The following is a 19,919-nucleotide window of genomic DNA, read 5'->3' on the forward strand; positions in this document are numbered from 1 at the left end:
CGCTATCGATGAAGTTCTCATCTGCCCCGGAGTCAATTAATGCAGTGATGGGAGAAGCTCCCCCCGCCCAGGATATCGTACCTTCGACCTGAAGTCGACCCACCAGGGAGGATGACATCGCCGGTGTGGTAGGAGCGGGGAGTGCCAGCAGCTGGGGAATATCCCCGGTGGAGGATGAGCGTTGACGTGATGGGCGTACCGGGCAGCGGGAAATCATATGTGTGGGGCTCCTGCAGTACAGGCACAGCCGCAGGCGTAGACGGCGACTCCTCTCCGCCGACGAAAGGCGGCTGGCTCCCAGCTGCATGGGGACGACGCCCCTGACGTCGTCAGACGGCGCTCCGCCACTAGAGGAGGGAGGAAGGAGCGGAGCCGGAAGAGCCCCGGGAGGTGGAGGTTGGAGCCGGCGTGTTGGTATGAGAGGCTCCGCCCTCCGCTGCGCGGTGCGCTCCCGCAGCCGGCTGTCAAGGCTAATGGATAGCGAGATTAGCTCCTCCAGCGTCTGCGTCTCATCCCGAGCGGCCAACTCATCCTGCACACGTTGGCTGAGGCTCGCCCGGTACGCGCTTCGCAGCGCCTTGTCATTCCAGCCGCTCTCTGCCGCCAGGATACGGAAGGAGATTGAGTGGTCGGCCACTGACGCGCCGTCCTGCCGAATCACGAGGAGGCGGCTGCCTGCCTCTCTCTCTCTCACCGGATGGTCAAATACGCTCCGGAGTTCCGCGATGAACAGAGGTAGGCTGGCGCACAGTTCTGGTTTCACCTCACACACCGACATCGCCCAGCTTGCCGCACGTCCCGCTAGCAAGCTGAGCATGTACTCCACCTTGGCTGCTTCCGTGGCATATGTGTGAGGCTGTTGTGCAAAAATGAGGGAGCACTGGTGGATGAACAACCGGCATTGTCCGAAATCCCCTTCGTACCTCATGGGGTGGGGGATACTGGGCTCCCGGGGGAAGTAGTTGGGAGACAACGCGCCAGCTGCGCTTCCGGCGGCATGTGGAAGAGGATCTGGCGTGGAGGTAGCGGGCCTGCTTGACAGCTGCGCGTGTAGCTCCCTAACGAGTGTGGTTAGCTCGTTAAGGGTTTGCTCGTGATGGCTTATTCGCTGGCCGTGGGCTCTGAGGGCTTGTCGCACCCCGTCGTCCTCTGCGGGATCCATACCTGACTCGGCTATTCTGTGACGAGTTGGCGATAGGAACCGGGTTCGGATCCCAGGATGCAGAGGACACCGTGTTCAGTTGCACTTCAAGTCTTTTAATTGGCTTACGTGACAACGAGGGGGTAACCAAGGACAACGGCATGTAAAAGGAACGAAAAGATGCCGCGGGTAAAAACCAGGAAATCAAAGTACTAACAGGGATCGAGGGGGCCACAGGGCGTGCAGCAGGAGTAGTCCACGTCGACTGGAGGGCACCCGGGATAGTCATGTAACCAGAAGGTCAGACGCGAGAGCATATGGCGTGGAGACCAGAACAATAGCCGAGTACCCTCCAGTCGCCACAGGTGGGTATAAATGGGGGAAATGGAATGAGGAACAGCTGTGGCACGTCCTGTGGCTCCTCCCAAGGTGGGAGTGGAGAAATCTAAAAGGGACAACAGAATTAGTAAGCAATACAAACAAGGAACAAGGACTATACCACCCAAAGCTACCGAATCATAGTTCAGGTGGAGCGTGACAAACTCGACAAAATTGTAGGTATCTTTCACATAAGCCAAATGTTTGTTGGAGAGTGGGTTAAGATAGAAGTCAATAAATATAGCCGTACCATATGTTTCACTACCACAATCCGATACAATTGGTCTACCCGGGGGATGTGGTGTGGGGGATTCCAAGTCTCGGGTTTTGATGGATTTTTGATAGATGAGTTCTTTGATGATTTTTCGAACTAGGGGTATCGTTTGTGTATACATGGGTTGTGTAAGTTTTTTATAAGTGGGGTCCCCTGATTGTCTTTGTCCTTCCCAGACGTACTGTTCTCTGCTAAGAATTACTATAGATGATCCCTTGTCCACCGGTTTGATAACTATGGAGCTATCCCTATTCAATTCCTTTAGTGCGGCTCTTTCCCTTTTGGTTAGGTTATCCTTTTCCTCAGGTTTTTGTTCGGCTAGTTCCCTATCTTTTCTAATTAGGGTGTGTAGGGCGGGGGAGATTGTGTTAAAAGGGGGGGAGGGGGGCAAATCGAGGGGGGATGGAACTTTGGCTATGCGCTTTTTTCTTCTTCTTCTCTACCGAAAAATTCAATAAGTCTAAGCCGTCTATGATATTCTTGCACATCCCAAAGTAGTCTTTTGTGTTTTTCCAATTTATAATTCTTGTTTTCTGATTGAGTAGGTATAAAAGGTAGGCCTTTGGATAACAGGGATAATTGTGCTCCGGATGGATTGAAACTGGGGGATAACACTTTAACATTTTGGCAATTTAGTGAAACTTGGGACCCCCCAGGGACTTTGTCCTTTGGGGGCCTACAAGTTTAAAAATCGTGTCCAATGCCTGAGCATTGCTTCAGCAGTGGACGTGGTCTGGGTATGCAGTCTGGGTCTGTGTGGAACAGATTGTCCTGCAGAAGCGGGATGGATGGTAGTCTATCCTCAATACACTCATTGAGGGTCCTCAGTAGGCATTAGTATGGTGAGTGGTTAACTAATGGGATGAAAACTGCCGCCTCCAGGAAGACCCGCTTGGCCTCTTTCCAAAGGGCCTGCAACTGCCTGGAGGTGGTCTCTTTGAATTTCTGAGTTCTACTGTTGATCCCGAAGGACAACACCAGTTTTTCCACCTTGGTGTGAATGACTGCCTTGGCGAGTAGCGCCTCGGCTACTCCTAAAGGTGGCCCCGCGGAAAGCTGTCAACCTGCAGATCTGGGAAGTCATGTGGTGGGAACCGGGACACGTTAGAATCTCCCAGGATGACAAATTTCTTCCACACGGTAAGTTTCCGGTCGACCATTTTCCTGGTGGTGTTCCAATGTCGCTGGACCAGTTGCTTTTGGCTCCCGCCAATTGAGCCGGACATGGAGCTGTCGAAACTGATGTCCGCCAGCAGCTCTTCCCATTGGCCTTCTTTTTCCACAGGTGATTTCGTTGGCGGCGTGGAAGTCAGCAGTGGGGTGTCGTCAAGTAAGTTCTCTGACTCCCAACGGCAGAGGGCCTCTGTTGCCGGGGAGGGGGCCGGGTCCATGGGGGAAACCACTTCCCCTCGCGCCATCAGGTCCAGGTGCAGGGACAGCTGGTCCCCGTACTCGTCGGGTTCCTCTTGTTGGCAAGTAATGCAACACGAACCACGTCTGCAGTTGTCGGGAAAGGGTCCTCTTGTTTATTTAATACAGCACTTATATAGACCTCATGAACAATAACGATGACGTGGATTTCCAGAATTCAGTCCCTATCTGGTCATGCCTCCTGACTGGACCTAAGTATTTTGGCAGAACATCTTGGACTCCAAACATCCGAAAACATCTTGTGTAACAATCAGGTCAGGTTGGCCTCCCCAAGTCACGTAGCCCTCTTAAGTTCAACTAGAGTTTACCAAGAAGAAAAGTCATATGCAATGTGCAAAAGAGTAGTCATTTTACAATATATTCCCCCCATATGGGGGTACCAAACTCCCAAAACAACAAATAATGTCTCTTGGTCCAGTCTTGGCCCCTTGGCACGTTACCATTTCCGAAAAGAATTCACATATGACATTCAAGGGGATCTCGCTGCCCTCCTGGAACATGGGCCTGGGGAAGGGGAAGTGTTGTGGTCTGGGATTCAAGGCCCAGGGCGAGAGCAGAATTGGTTAAGAGCAATGTTTCTGCTCACATTTTCACCGCCCAGAGGATTATTGTGCCTCTGTACAAATGGTGTTGGCCATCTTCAGTCCCTTTCTTCGACCACCCGCCGATGGTCAGCACGATGTCATCTGGAGGGACCCTTTGTAATGAGGGGCTCCTTTCGTCGAGATGAGGTGGTGACTTGCCACATCACATGTAGGAGGAGGGCGGTCCTCCGGAATGGTTCAGTCGGCGGGTTCCCTTGGTTGGCGCCAACTTCGCTGGAACATTCCCTTCCTAACTCTGACCCTATGCTTACTATTTGAGTGTCTGGTGACTATTGCAATTTATGAGTTACATGAATAACATATCCACTACACCCTTTAATATATAAATGGAATCTAACTGCAAAACAAATCTAAACAAAACACACCTTTGTGTCTATAGTGAGCGTGTAAAGTCCTTAATGCTCTAAAGTACTGTATAAGGCAACTGGAATAGTGAGTGACTGATATACTCCTAACATAGTAAGTAGTGCTGAACAACTGAACCAGTACACGTGTTACTACTGATTGACTGGTATTACCCACACTTATTAACTGTAAGTGAGTGCATTGTTGTTCAGTCCCGTCAAGTCCCTTGCCCTTCTAGATCAGTCCTGTCCATGGCATGGCGGTTTCTCAAGCAATATCAGCATAGTTCGTGGAGAGGACTCGCATAGTGACTTAAAGATGGTGATGTTCAGCTCAAGGTCCGGCTCCCTTGCCAATCATAGCAACAGTCATACCTCATGGCTCATCGAGTCCTCTGAGTCAGTGCCATCATCCTCACGATCGTCCGGATTGGGAAATAGGTAAGGCTGCTCAACCACCTTATAGGGTCCCAATCGTCTTGGCTCGTGCCACTTTCGCCTGTACACTTTGATGTACACCTGGTTGCCTGGCACCACCAAGTCACCTTTGTCGACTCAGGAACCCTGTTTTTTACCCTGCACATAGATAGCTCCATGTATGGCAGTTAACATATTTTATATAGTCAATTCATTTTGCAACTGCTCAAGTGGGGGCCCTTTATAAGGCCCTCTCAAATGCAGTGCTGGCATGGGTCGACCCGTAAGCATCTCATGCGGTGTTAGATGTGTAATTCTGTTAGTTTGCATGCGATAGCTCATTAATGCAATTGTTAGTGCATCCGCACAATTTAACTTTGCGCTAGCACAGATTTTATTGAGCTTGGCTTTGAGTGTCCCATTTACTCGTTCTACCATTCCCTGGGACTGGGGATGATAGACAAACCCGAACCTTTGTTTTATTCGCAGTTGTTGTACAATATGGTTTGGGTTTGGGTTAGGGTTAGGCTAACCCTACTTTTTGCACGAACGCCGGACCATTGTCTGAACTTATTTCTGATGGTTAGGATGAACTTTTTATAATACAATTTATACACGATCTCTCGTACCATTGGCATTGTCTGCCGAACAATTGGATTTTGTAGTTTTCTATATCTTTGATCGTTCAGCTGTCGATAAACCTCTTGGGTGTACTGTTCTCGTCCCAAAATCACCACCGCGCTCTCTTTATCTGCTGGTTTGATTACGATTTGTCTGTTTGTTCCTAATTCTTTTAAAGCTTTGGCCTCGGCCCTGGAAATGTTCATCTTTTCGCGTCTTGCCCGCATGATTTGGCTGAACGCTTCCAAATCCTGAACCACGGACCTTTAAATCTTAATTCTCGCACTCGCCCAACTGAGCGATTTCAGCTGCAAAGGTGGTGTTCCACTTTTTCAGTAGAGGCTAAAAGAGGGGCCAGGGTGAAGCTGTGTTTCTGCCACATGTGTTGCTGTGTACCTGGCCCAGTGTGTTCTCATCTTGGGTTGGTATGTCCCCATGCTGGTAATGTGGGGTTGACTCTTCTCCACCTGAACCGGGACTTGAACCCTGGACAATCAGATTAAAAGTCTGATGCCCTACCAACTGAGCTATCCAGGGCCTTGATGAATGAGGACAACTCACAAGGCAAAATCTTCTGGCATACTGTACTTGACCTTGCAGAGATGAAGAAGCCCCTGTCCCGAAATGGCCACCTCCAAGATCGACAGAGGTCTTAAACTGACCACATGGACAAGCCTAATATCTTCTGGACAAAGGTTGAGCCAATCACCTGAACATTAAACTTTTGATCTGAGTGTCCGGGATTCAAGTCCCTGTTCAGGTGACCAGGTGGCCACGAGCCCTCCAACTAATGCACCTGCAGTTTAAGTCTATGTTCTGGATTATCAGTGTTTCGCCAAGAGTAAAATTGGGTCGAGCGAGAAGTCCTTTCAGGCAAGAAAACAACAAAAAGCAACACACACCAGCCGTGACTCAGACAAAACACGGAGCGCCGTCTGATGACGTCGGGAGTGTCGTCCCCATGCAACTGGGAGCCAGTCGCCTTTCGTCAGTGGAGAGGAGTCACCGTCAACGCCTGTGGCTGTGCCTGTACTGTGGGAGTCCTACACACAATTTCCCGCTGTCCAGTTCGCCCAGCACGCCAACGCTCTTCCTCCACCAGGGATATTCCCCAGCTGCTGGCACTGCCCGCTCCAACCACACCGGCTGCGTCATCCGCTTTGGTGGGCCGACTTCTAGTGGAAGGTACGATATCCTGGGCGGGGGAAGCTTCTCCTACCACAGCATTAATTGACTCTGGGGCGGACGAGAACTTCATTGATAGCGGACTGGTCAGTTCTCTCAACATTCCTACTGTTGAGCTTGTCCCCCACAAGAATGTCCGCTCGCTAGATGAACATCACCTGGCATGCATTACGCATCAGACGTGCGCCACATCCTTGGTGCTGCCGGGTAACCACCACAAGGTCACAATTTTTTTTCTTATGCCCTCTCGCTCAGCTCTGTTAGTACTCGGCCTCCCCTGGCATCACGTGCGTCATTCAGCGCCACTTTGCAGAGGCACATCCACTCGACAATTTAATTTGTTCTCCGACAGTGTTTCCCAATGTGGCATTGGTGGTTCAGTGGTAGAATTCTCGCTTGCCAAGCGGGAGGCCCGGGTCCGATTCCCGGCCAATGCAGTATATCTCAGCTTGTACCTTTCTTTAGAGCTCATGTTGAAAAAGTACAAAGGCTCTTTTCCTGCTAAAGGGCAGTATTCAGAATGACACCTGAAACGTAACAGACCGGACCACCGGAGAGTTAAGGTGGACAGCACTTAGTGAAACCTGACTGCAGTCATGCTGTTGTAGTCTCTGTCGCGCAATTGGTCAGCCCGTTTGGCTGTTAACTGAGAGGTTGGTGGTTCGAGCCCACCCAGGGACTCTCAATTCACACATTTGTTGGACTTTGGACTCCCTCCCTTGTATGAACATTTTTCCCCATTGGCGAACTGTTTTTGTGTTGGTGCCAGATGCACTGCTGGCACTGTGGCTAAGCTGGTCAAAGTGCATGTCTAGTAAACAGGAGATCCTGGGTTCAAATCCCAGCAGTGCCTGGGTGCTTGGTCAGTGAAACTTTGGCAGCTGATTTGTGAACCATGTACTTCTTTTTGTCACTTGCCCTTCAAGAACGAATTGACGTTGCATCCACAGCTGACGTGATTGTTGTGGATCCCATTACGCCAGAAGGTGCTTGAATCCAAAGAGTATGACATTTTTGATGTGTTGTCATTCAGCGCCACTTTGCAGAGGCTCATCCACTTGACAGTTGAATTTTTTTTCTCTTACAGTGTGTCCCCACGTGGCATTGGTGGTTCAGTGGTAGAATTCTCACTTGCCAAGCGGGGGCCGCGCGCGTGTTGTTGACATTTGCTGCCAGCCAATCAGGATGCGACACAGACGTCAGACAAGCAAAGAGACTCGCCTGCCACGCGGGCATGATTACCATTACCATCTATCAGGGATGGCAACTGAATTAAGAATCAATGCCAGAATTCTGCCACAGGATTTCAGATAATGTTTTGATGCAGACTGGTCATGATGCCTCTGATTCGTTCAATTAATTAATTAAAATTAATTAAACCACTACCTGTGAGAGGTAAGGTACACCATTGCTCTAAACATTGATAGAATAGTTAGTAATGGAGTTAGTCGTGAATAACTAACAATGCTTGTGGGGATTTTTTTGGTGTTGGACATCTTTCAGATAAATAAACATGCAAACTGACCCGGGAACATCATGGCTGTTCCTGGCAAATGAACATAACAGGAGGGTTAAGATGACTACACTTCCAAAGTTCTCAGCTATGACTGAACCTCTCGCTCCTTTGTTCCCCGAGAAACTAGGTTGGGTGTGGAATTGATCAAACATCAAGAAGACCACATCAATTCAAAAAAATTAAAAAGTGATATCGTGGCAGAAAAATGCCCGGTTAGCTCAGTCGGGAGAGCATGAGACTCTTAATCTCAGGGTCGTGGGTTCGAGCCCCACATTGGGTGGTTCAGCTCTTTTGGTGATACATCTTAAAGATTTCTTTCCTGTGGAAAATTCTGCAACATGCGGAAAACATTTCATTCGAAGTACACAAAAACAAATCCCATTCTTGTAGGACCACAAATGGTAGAGCGCTCACTTCGCATGTGAGATGAAGTGGAATCGATGCCTGCATTCTCCAAATGGTATATTATGCCTTTTTCTTGCCAAAAAAGCATTCTCAATCTCCCACATCGTACCGGATGCTTGGATTAATTGCATTCTAATGATGTTTCCTAAAAACACAGGTGGTGTCAAAACTGGTGCATTAGTATAGTCCGATGAGGATGGGATTCGAACCCATGCGTGCAGAACACAATGGATTAGCAGTCCATCACCTTAACCTCTCGGTCACCTCATCTCCTCTGTGGACATGGTCTTGTTGACTCAAAATGACACATCTTAATTAGCGTTTTGGTGTTGCAGAAATTGTGGCAGCCTTCCTGTGCAGCGGGGGGATTTAACTCAAAGGCTAGAGTTCTTGCTTTACATGCAAGAACTAGCGGGTTTGATACCCGTATTGTCGAAATGATATGTTATGGCTTTTTTTTTTGCCAACAAAAGCGTTCTTGATCTCCGACATCGTACCTTATACTTTGATTCATTGCATGCTAATAATGTTTACTAAAAATACAGGTGTGGTCAAAACTAGTGTATTTTTATAGCACCACACTTCAAGTGGACAGACAATCTTGTCTTTTCAGACAGAACAATTACAAAAGCAACACACACCTGCCATGACCCTGAATCGGCCGGGGTTGATGTGGCCACAACACAGAGTAGGAACCACTATACAATTACGGCTGTGAGCTATGCTTTTTTGGGCAAGAACCATAAACTCAGACTTGGAGGTGCAGATTGCTCATTCCAGCTGGTTCTTTTTCGTCTGCGAGCAAAGCTTGAATTTCATGTGGGTGTTGTCCTGGCGGGAGAAACATTTTAGCTCGTGTCGGCATGGCTACCGTGACAAAAGCCCATTTTCCTTTCCAGTAAATGTGCATCAGCTGAACACTTTGCAGACCTAATGCTGTGAACATTTGCGCGAACTCAAGGTCGGGTCCTACATCCTGTTTGTGTCTGATTGTAACATGATATGCATCAGGATTCTGTATGTCACCTCCCAACTGCACTTGTCTGGTCTTAATATGTCATTGGCTGTGTTGTCGTGATCGATGTTGATGAAATCAAGAGAACAAAGTCACCCCTTTACAAACTATTTGCCAACTCACGATGTAAACAGCGATTGTGCTGAAAACTGGGCTTGAACCAGGGACCTTTAGATAGTCAGTCCAACGCTCTCCCAAATAAGCAATTTCAGCTGCAAAGGTGTTTCTCTGCATTTTCAGTCTGGGCTAAAAGTGGGGGTAGGGTGAAGCTGTGTCTGTGCCACGTACTATGTTGCTGTGTACCTGGTCCAGTGTGTTCTCATCTTGTTTTGGAATGTCCCCATGCTGGTAACGGGTGGGGAATAGAGTCCGTTGATGACGATAAGCGGGGCAGAAAATGGATGGAGTTCACTGGTTGAAGTCGCCAGGTACCATAAAAATGGCAATGGGCCACAAGCGTGTTCTGAATTCCCCTTTGGCCAAATTGGCTAAATGGCCGTACAAAAAGCACCATACTTGGAGCCTGTGGTCAATGTCAACAGTTGGGCTAATTCAGTTCCGTTGAGACGGTGATTATGTACCAAGTCAGTTATGTCAGTCAGGATTTGGTCAAGGTTGTTGTGTGGTTTTGGCATGGATAAGGCTATGTATCTAAATTTAGGAGGAGTCCATGGTCTGTAAACATACTGAGATACTCCCCCTGCTGTTGCGGAACTTGCGGGAACTTGCAAATTTTCCCACTGAGGGACGAATAAAGCTCCTCTCGCTCCTTCTGAAACAAGGTTGTCTGTGGAATTGATCAAACATCAAGATGGCCACATCGATAAAAAAGAAAAACAAAAAATTATATCTACAGCAGAAAAAGGCTTGGTTAGCTCAGTGGGTAGAGCATGAGACTCTTACTCTCAGGGTCCTGGGTTTGAGACCCACATTGGGTGTGCATGTGAGGAAGACACTTGGTTTGTGTGCGGGGCTACACAAGCCTTTCCAGTTCCAGTTAAAAGGTAGGCACCTCAGGCAGGCATTGGTGGTTCAGTGGTAGAATTCTCGCTTGCCAAGCGGGAGGCCCGGGTCTGATTCCCGGCCAATACAGTATATCTAAGCTTTTACCTAGAGCTCATGTTGAAAAAGGACAAAGGCTCTTTTCCTGCCAAAGGGCAGAACTCAGAATGACACCTGAAAAGTAACAGACCGGACCACCTGAGAGTTAAGGTGGACAGCACTTGAGTATTTGCAACTTTCTGTCAAAAGTGGAAACTTACTGAAACCTTACTGCAGTGATGCGGATGTAGTCTCTATGGATCAATTGGTCAGCGCGTTCGGCTGTTAACTGAGAGGTTGGTGGTTCGAGCCCACCCAGGGCCGTTCAATTGACACATGTGTCTGGCTTTGGGCTCCCTCCCTTTTATGAACATTTTCCCCATTGGTGAACTGTTTTTGTGTCGGTGCCAGATGCACAGCATTTCCTTTTTTACTGAAGGCACCATTTTCAAGTTTGCATGCTTCGCAGGCACTATGCTTTAGTTGGTCAAATTACATGCCTAGCAAAGAGGGGCTCATTGGTTCTAATTCCAGCAGTCCTCTACTGGTATTTCCATGACTCTGGTTTTCATACTTTTTATCAGAGGTCATGTTGAAGAACAAAGACTGTTTTCTGGAGAAACGCAAGACCCCAGAATGCAATAGGTCTGCTTTGTATACTTTTCAGCAGCGGTCATGTTGAAAAGCACCCCTGGTTTACTGCCCAGGAGGAGCAGCCTCGGCCACTTTAGAATGAAGGGTGACGCCACTTCAAGATGCAAGAAGCTGTCAGAAGTGGGACTCAAACCCACGCCTCATTAGAGACTGCAACCTGAATGCAGCACCAAACTTCAGGTTCAGGTTCAAACTCCTGTGACACTTTAATTACAGAAGAGACAGACAACAAAATTCAAAATTTCTCGCAGCGAGAAGAGTGAAAAAACAAACCCAGTGACATGCCGCTCCACTCTGAGGATGCCATTCATGCTCCTCTCTTTTTATTTTCTTTAGGAGGTCCCTAATACATGGTCGTGCAACACTAAGGGGAGGGGGAAGCAAGCAGTTGCACAAGCTGTACTTGTTGTCTATGTGTGTGTGTGTATGTGAGAGCAATTACTTTTTGTGCATGTGTTCTTATCTTGGCGCATTTTGCATGATGAACAGGAACATCTTCAAGGCCACTGCTGGCATTCCCAGGCACCTGCAAGATTAGTGGTGCTGGGAGTTGCTGGTCAGCGTCATGGAATGTTCCTGCTTTAAAACACTCAAGACTTTTGTCTATTGTCTAAGCAAACGGATATAAGGGTGATAACTTAACACTATAATAATTGAATTTACTTTTTATTCTAACAGTTAGTCCAGATTAACAGCCTAGTTATTTGTGTCAGTCCCAGGGACCGTTTCTAGACCCTTGTGTGACACTTGTGGAGAGCCCTTGCATTCTTCCCAATTGGTAAACCCTTTGTATCGGTGCCAAATATACGGGATTCTCCCCCTGCTGACCGAATGACACACGACAAATGGCATCATCTCAGCGTTGGAGCAGTTTATGTCTAGAAGAGTAAAGGCAGCATTGCCAGGGTGACTTACTCGGCTGGCGCTGTGGCTTAGCTGGTCAAAGTGCCTGTCTTGTAAACAGGAAATCCTGGGTTCAAATCCCAGCAGTGCCTGGCTGCTTAGTCCGTGAAACTTTGGCAGCTGATTTCTGACCCACGTACCTCTTTTTGTCACTTGCCCTTCAAAAACGAGTCAATGGTGCATCCACAGCTGACATGATTGTTGTGGATCCCATTACGCCACAAGGTGCTTGAATCCAAAGAGTATGACATTGTGATGTTTTGTCATTCAGCGCCACTTTGCAGAGGCTCATCCACTTGACAGTTGAATTTTGTTCTCTTACAGTGTGTCCCCACGTGGCATTGGTGGTTCAGTGGTAGAATTCTCACTTGCCAAGCGGGGGCCGCGCGTGTGGTGTTGACATTTGCTGCCAGCCAATCGGGATGCAAGAGAGACGTCGGAGAAGCAGAGAGACTTCAGAGAAATGAATTGAGGTTTTCAAATCCCGTCTAAGTCATCAGTCAAGTCACTGTTTTCTTCTCCACAATATTATTGTTTTCCAATTAATCCCTATATCATTACAAACTATTCCTATCAGGCTTATATTGATACCAGTGCTTGAAATAAAATACAAAATCAATGCAATGTCATTCATTCATTTTCTACCGCTTTTCCTCACAAGGGTCGCGGGGGTGCTGGAGCCTATCCCAGCTGTCTTCGGGCGAGAGGATCAATGCAATGTAACAAAGAATATTTATTTATCAGGGTACCACACTCAAGAACACTCTCAATAATAAAAAATAAATAATAATCTACATGTAAGCAGTTATGAATAATAAATATACGTATTGTTCACTTATTTTGCCGTCTTTGTTTCTCCTTTTCATAGAAAGGAGAGGCCTGGAACTCCTTCCAGCTCATCTCTTTTTTTCATCCTGTGCTCTCTATAAATGGAGAACACTTTGGCAGGGCAGTAGATGTACTTCTCTGAAGCCAGCGTGGATGTGGGGGCTTTTCGGGCCCTGCTTCAGCTGCATCCTGCAGATGTAACCCACATAGAAGTTATGCATCCTTGGAAAATAATGAAAATATATTTTATAATAAAATTATTAAATAATTATATAATATAAAAATATTCCCCGGTCTTGTATAACGTCTGTGAATGCAACCCAGTCACATGACGGAAGACGGAACGCTGCGTCTCAGCCAATCAGGTTCGCCAGGGCCGCAATCAAATACACCGGTGCGCTCTCCTCACACATACTGGTGAGGAGACAGGCTACAGGACGCTGCTAACACGGTTAGTCTCGAACAAACTACTTCAACTTATATATATTGTTGATCGTTCTCTAAAACTTTGTGCATTATAAAACTTGTAGAAGCCGCGTACCGTCGCTGCAGACATCTGGGTTCTAGCGGGGACTGAATTACGAGGGGAATTGGTGAGTCTGAATGCTATTGTTGTGTGTGGTTAGCTTATGTAGCGTTAGCATATCAATGCGATCGGCAGCCAACCTCGTTGCTGTAATGCGATTCATTGTTATGCTAACCCCCAAAACGATAATCAAACTTTTTAACTTGATTTGGCCAAATAGAATTAACTGTTTAAATAGTGAGCTACTGCTTTTGATTACTGTGTATTCTGAATGTTATGCACCTTAAATTGCATTTTAAAACAATCCTCTTTAAAGCTAAACCGGGGTTGATATTTGGAAATGTATTTTCATATTCTGATGTATAATGGATTTTGCATACTGATTAATGGATTTGTGTACACTGAGCTAGCTAATGATAATTGATTGATTTACTGATAGTGGCCCTGTCTGTGATATACAGGCCAGGTGTGGCCGGTTGGGGACAACCCCCATGCTACGAGGCGAGCTAGACCCAAAGGGAACCGAACAACTTCAACATCCTCCTGCGGTCTGGTAGGGGTGTTGGCAGCCAGTTCTCTCCCACCTATGCACTGGTCACTTTCTGTTCACATATGAACTCTGTTGCGCGCGATCCTGGACAATTTCCACATATACCATGGACTCTGGGTTCCTATAAAATGGACATTCGCTCCACACATTGTTGTGGCCACTGACCCTTTATTGTGAATACTGTGATTTTGTGCTTTGTGTGATCTTAAGGGCATTTACACCCTGGACTGTGCTGAACCACTGTTGAATTGTGATTTCTTTATTTGTAAGAACCAAATGAACTAGATTGAAAGACTGAAGTGCACTTCATCAAACAGCTATTGGAATTCCCGAACCCTCTATACCATTTTACTGCCGTTTGTATATATTGTAAATAATTTGTCACTGTTTGCACTTAAACCAAATAATAACGCACCAAGCCACTTAAAAGTACATTTTGTGTCTTCTGTGATATTACTGCACCTCAACCTCCCTAGAGCCGAGCATAGATCTTCTGAGCTAGTCCATACTTCTATTTAATTAATCTTTACCTTTTCTTGCATTTCTCATATGTGCTACACAGAGGTACTTTCGGACAGGGGGTGGAGGAGATTCCTCCCTCTTCCTTCTTCTTCTGCTGTTTTTCCTCCACCCTCTTTCTTGTCTCATCCAGCTCTTGCTGGAAGAAGTCTGTTTGACTGAAATCTTTAAACGGCATCTTAGGGTCTGTCAGACCTTCTGCAGCAATAAGAGTATCTGACAGGGCCTCGTTGATAAAAGTCATGTGTTTGATGTCCCATCCGCTTGATATTTTGAGGTGGTGAAATAACCATCGCTGCAGGCAGTGTCACTACAGGCACAGCAGCTTTGGTAGTGCTTCGCGACTACCAAAGCTGCTGTGTATGTTGCAGTTTCTCTGGGCTGGTATTTAGTGAAGATGATGTGTGTTGAGAAATTTACTGTTGTGTTTTATGTATTTAGAAATGTGCAATTTTGTTGGATGCAGCATGCTGTTGGGGTCTTTGCTAGTGTTTATCTAGGAGATCGTCAATTGTGGACTTCATTGGAGTCGGCAGCGCTTGTGGTCCAACAGAAATACCCTCCCTCCAGTCTTCACTGGTCCAGTGTGGGCAGCAGTTGGAGAAGTTTGGATGGACAATCTTTTTTGGGCTCTAGGCAAATAAAACCATGAAATACACATTTGTAATTTGGTTCAAACAAGATGCAACTATGAGAACAAATGGACACATGATTAAGTTTTTACCTGGCTTTGCTTTGGCTGAAGCTGTTGCTAATGTAATGTAACTGTTGCTAATGCTAATAGGTATACTACGTGTAATAGGTATACTGCGGCGGTCGTAAATAACGAACAATAGCGGAAGTGGCACCGCCACACCACAAACAGCCACATAAAAACATGAAAGCAGAACAGTTCAAAGACAAAATATTTTCAAAAAAATTTTCAGATAGCACGTAGTAGCGTGCCACCAATCCCCCCCAAAGTACGCCACGAGGGACACGGTCCTGATGGACCGCAGCCTCCTCTCAAAGAGACTGTGTCCGGGGTAAAAAAAAAAAAAAAACTAGCAAGACAGCCTCAAGATCCAAAAGTGTTAAGGCAGTCCCATAGTGTCCCCACATCATGCCATGTGTCTATTTGCCTTGAGACATGAGTAAATTAGCTTAAATGCTAACATGCTAATGGTCATCATGTTAGCACCAAGCAAGAGAGTCTTTTTTCAGTCGGGTCTAAAAGTGGGGGCAATGTGAAGCTGTGTCTGTGCCACCTACTATGTTGCTGTGTCCCTGGTCCAGTGTGTTCTCATCTTGGGTTGGAATGTCCCCATGCTGGTAACGGGTGGGGAATACAGTCCGTTGATGAGGATAAGCGGGATGGATTTCAGTGGTTAAAGTCTCCAGCTACCATAAAAACGGTCATGGGCCACGAGTCTGTTCTGAATTCCCCTTTGGCCAATCGACACCACATCATCGCAGCAGCAGTCCTCGTTAGTATAGTGGACAGTATCTCGGCCTGTCACGCGGAGGCCGCGCGGGTGTTGTTGACATTTGCTGCGAGCCAATCAGGATGCGAGATAGACGTCATACAAACAGAGAGACTTCGGAGAAATGAAGTCATGGGTTCGAATCCCGTCTAAGCATCAGTCAAGTCACCATTTTCTTCTCCACAATATCATTTTTTTTCCAATTAATCCCTATATGATTACAAACTATTCATATCAGGCTTATATTGATACCAGTGTTTGAAATAAAACACAAAATCAATGCAATGTAACAAAGAATATTTATTTATCAGGTTGCCATGCCACACTTAAAAACACTCTCAGAGATAAAAAAAAAAAAAAGAATACTAATAACAAGCTCTGAATAATAAAAAAAAATGTTCATTTATTTTGCTGCCGTTGTTTCTCCTTTTCATAAAAAGGAGAGGCCTGGAACTCCCTCCAGCTCATCTCTCTTTCCATCCCGTGCTCTCTATAGATAGAGAAGACTTTGGCAGGACAGTAGATGTACTTCTCTGAAGCCAGTGTGGATGTGGGGGCTGTTCGGATCCTGCTTTAGCTGCATCCTGCAGAACCGGCACTTTCGGACAGGGGGTGGAGGAGATTCCTCCCTCTTCCTCTTCTTCTGCTGTTTTTCCCTCCACCCTCTTTCTTGTATCATCGAGCTCTCGCTGGAAGAAGTCTGTTTGACTGAACTCTTGAAATGGCATCTTGGGGTTTGTCAGACTTTCTGCACCATATTTTTGGAACACTTTTGTGGAGCAATAAAAGTATCTGACAGGGCCCCGCTGATAAAAGTCATGTATTGATGTCCCATCCCCTTGATATTTTGATTTTGGTTGGCCACAGCACAGGCATGTTTTTGTTTGATTTTTTTTTGACACGGGAGGTGGTTGCTCCTGCTTCAATGGGCTATGAGCAGGTGGTGGTGGTGGTGGTGATGGTGGTGGTGGTGGTGATGGTGGTGGTGGTGGTGATGGTGGAATGACCATAGCTGCAGGCAGTGTCACGACAGGCACAGCAGAGGTAGTGCTTAGCAACTGACAAAGCTGCTGTGTATGTTGCAGCTTCTCTGGGCTGGTATTTAGTGAAGATGATGTATTGAGAAATTTACTGTTGTGTTTTATGTATTTGGGAATATGCAATTTTGATGTTGGATGCAGCATGCTGTTGGGGTCTTTGCTGGACTTGTGGACAAGAGTGCCATACTCCCGAACCACAAGCTTGATCATGTCCTCGTGCCCGCGGTGTTTATTAAGGAGCTCGTCAATTGCCGACTTCTTTGGAGACGGCCAGCACTTGTGGTCCAACACAAATACTCTCCCTCCAGTCTTCACTGGTCCAGTGCGGGCAGCAGTCGGAGAACATTGGATGGGCAATCTTCTTGTGGGCTCTAGGCAAAGAAAACCAAGAGATACACATTTGTTATTTGGTTCAAACAAGATGCAACACTATTAGAACAAGGGGACACATGATTAGATAATTTACCTGGCTGTGGCTGAAGCTCAGTAACAGAAGCTTCATTGTCCAAGTCAGATGCTGGGATAGGGGCCACATGACTAGACGTAGTCGCAGTAGCAGTTTGAAGAGGGTGAACAGAGTGGGGAACAAAGCTGAAAAGCCTGGTGGGAGGTGTGGAGGAAGGCTGCACTGGGTCTGCTCCCTGATCAGACAGGATGCCTGGAGAAGGAGCACTTGTGGCGTGGCCGGGGTCCTTCTTGGTTTTATGTTTGTCCCAGTCTAAAGGGACCGGACAACATTCTGGCTCCCTGTACTCCAGGCCAAACCTCTCCCTGGTGTCTTCAGCTGCCAGATGAAGAGCAGGGTACTTTTCTTCGCCAAAGACCCGTCTGGAAACAGCATTCAGGGAGCATATCAGTGCAGGGTCGAAAACAGGCGGGAGAGAAACGCCTGGCAGTTTCAGGTCCAGCAGATGCTGATAGTTCCAGCGACACACTCCTGTCATGGCCTGGGCCTGGAACAGCTCTGGGGAGACCTGCGTGCCGGTCACCCATTTGGCCTGGTGAAAGTGGTAGCCCTCCTGCTGCGACGTGCCTCTGATGGGGATCCAGACGGTGACTGCTGCACGCTCATCTGGCACATGGTTTAACTGTATCATTCCTCCACGGCGGTACAGTATGCCCCCTTCCACCTCAGGATCACTGAGGCAACCGCGCAGAATGTGGACTCGTTGGATCCTCCATCACTTTAGCATGGAGGGCTTATAAAGAGGGATGCCATTCGGATCTGTGGTCAGGTGAAAGTGCTTCAACACCCCTTCCACTCTCTGAATAAGCGTCCCGGGCGGAGGAATCTTTATCCTGCAGTGCTTACGAATATGCTGCTTGGTGGGATTTGCAGGCTGGATGCCACAGAAGACGTATGCATCCTGGAGCCTCTGCAGGTCTTCCTGGTCCACCACAGAGAAGGCAGCCAACAGGAACTGTGCGAAGGTGCCGTATAACGGGTGATGTTCTGAGGCACACTCACGAAGAAGCCGTCGCATACAGTGGAACAAGTCCATCTTGATGACGATACTGTTGTTGTAAGAGGTTCTTGATGCACATGTATTCAACAGGCTCCCAGATGTGGCCTCAGTAACAATTGCGTCAGTTGTTTGCCAGGCATCCCAGTTGAGGTGTTCCTCCGCAGAAGACTCTGCAACCCTGAACGGTGCGCAGCAATCTCTGAGAAACACAAATAACATATGAAACTAGAAAATTCCCGCGGAAATTTTGATGGACTGGCCACCTGTGCTGTGAACCTCGGGCCCGGTGCGCCAACGGCTACCGCGGTAGCACCTAGCAAGAAAGCCTCAAGTACGGAAAAGGTTGATGCAGTCCCATAGTGTCCCCACATCATGCCAAGTGTGTATTTGCCTTTAAACTTGAGTAAATTAGCTAAAATGCTAACATGCTAACGGCTATCGTGCTAACACGTGGCAAAACAGCCTCAGGTCCCGAAAAGTTTGGGGAAGTCCCATAGTGTCCCCACATCATGCCACGTGTGTATTTGCCTTTAGACATGAGTAAATTAGTAAAAATGCTAGCATGCTAACAGTCATCATGCTAACACCTAGCAAGAGAGTCTCAAGTTTAGAAAGTGCCAAGGTTATCCTATAACATCCCTACATCATGCCATGTGTGTATTTTCCTTTAGACATGAGTAAATTAGCTTAAATGCTAACATGCTAACGGCTACCATGCTAGCAGCTAGCAAGAGGGCCTCAAGTTTAGAAACTGCCAAGGTTGTCCTATAACCTCCCCACATCATGCCATGTGTGTATTTGCCTTTAAACATGAGTAAATTAGCTAAAATGCTAACATGCTAACAATCATTATGCTGGCACCTAGCAAGAGAGCCTCAAGTTTAGAAAGTGCCAAGGATGTCCTATAACATCCCTGCATCATGCATGTGTGTATTTGCCTTTAAACATGAGCAAATTAGCTTAAATGCTAACATGCTAACAGTCATCATGCTAGCACCTAGCAAAAGAGTCAAGTTTAGAAAATGCCAAGGTTGTCCTATAAACTCCCTACATCATGCCATGTGTGTATTTGCCTTTAGACATGAGTAATTTAGCTTAAATGCTAACATGCTAACATGCTAACATGCTAGCACCTAGCAAGAAAGCCTCAAGTTTAGAAACTCCCAAGGATGTCCTATTACGTCCCTGCATCATGCATGTGTGTATTTGTCTTTAGACATGAGTAAATTAGCTTAAATGCTAACATGCTAATGGCTACCATGCTAGCACCTAGCAAGAGGGCCTAGCAACATAGCATCAAGTCTTGAAAGTTGCCAGGCACTGCTGTGGTGTCTCTACATGTCATGTGTTGTTTTCCAATTGACAGCAGCACTTGCATTGCCATGGAGGACTAAAGAGCAGAGAGTTTATGGCATGCGGGTCGATACTGAACTATCGATTCCTGACATGATGATAACACAGCATATTGCTGTATCATGGATTCTATAAAAATTTTGATATTTTGATACTTTGGTCTTTGAGGTGCCTGGAGTCACTGTGCTTAATTAGAAAAATCTAACTTTTAAAATCAACTTAATAAATGAGCTGTATGGTATCA

General features: G+C 46.9%; 1 long non-coding RNA gene and 4 other non-coding genes across 5 annotated transcripts; 4 read left to right on the forward strand and 1 right to left on the reverse strand.

Annotated features, from left to right (window-relative positions):
- Positions 1-6,762: 6,762 nt before the first annotated feature.
- Positions 6,763-6,833, forward strand: trnag-gcc (transfer RNA glycine (anticodon GCC)). The gene has a single exon. It is a non-coding gene; the product is annotated as a tRNA-Gly (tRNA).
- Positions 6,834-8,119: 1,286 nt separating this feature from the next.
- On the forward strand, positions 8,120-8,192 carry trnak-cuu (transfer RNA lysine (anticodon CUU)). Its single transcript has one exon. It is a non-coding gene; the product is annotated as a tRNA-Lys (tRNA).
- A 313-nt stretch (positions 8,193-8,505) lies between these two features.
- On the reverse strand, positions 8,506-8,587 carry trnas-gcu (transfer RNA serine (anticodon GCU)). The gene has a single exon. It is a non-coding gene; the product is annotated as a tRNA-Ser (tRNA).
- Positions 8,588-11,948: 3,361 nt separating this feature from the next.
- trnat-ugu (transfer RNA threonine (anticodon UGU)) lies at positions 11,949-12,022 on the forward strand. The gene has a single exon. It is a non-coding gene; the product is annotated as a tRNA-Thr (tRNA).
- Positions 12,023-13,104: 1,082 nt separating this feature from the next.
- LOC131111065 (uncharacterized) lies at positions 13,105-14,147 on the forward strand. Its single transcript, XR_009121083.1, has 3 exons — positions 13,105-13,209; positions 13,289-13,351; positions 13,746-14,147. It is a non-coding gene; the product is annotated as an uncharacterized LOC131111065 (long non-coding RNA).
- Positions 14,148-19,919: the final 5,772 nt, after the last annotated feature.

This window comes from Doryrhamphus excisus, unplaced genomic scaffold (genome assembly GCF_030265055.1).
Source record: "Doryrhamphus excisus isolate RoL2022-K1 unplaced genomic scaffold, RoL_Dexc_1.0 HiC_scaffold_24, whole genome shotgun sequence".
In the NCBI taxonomy this organism is placed as follows: domain Eukaryota; kingdom Metazoa; phylum Chordata; class Actinopteri; order Syngnathiformes; family Syngnathidae; genus Doryrhamphus; species Doryrhamphus excisus.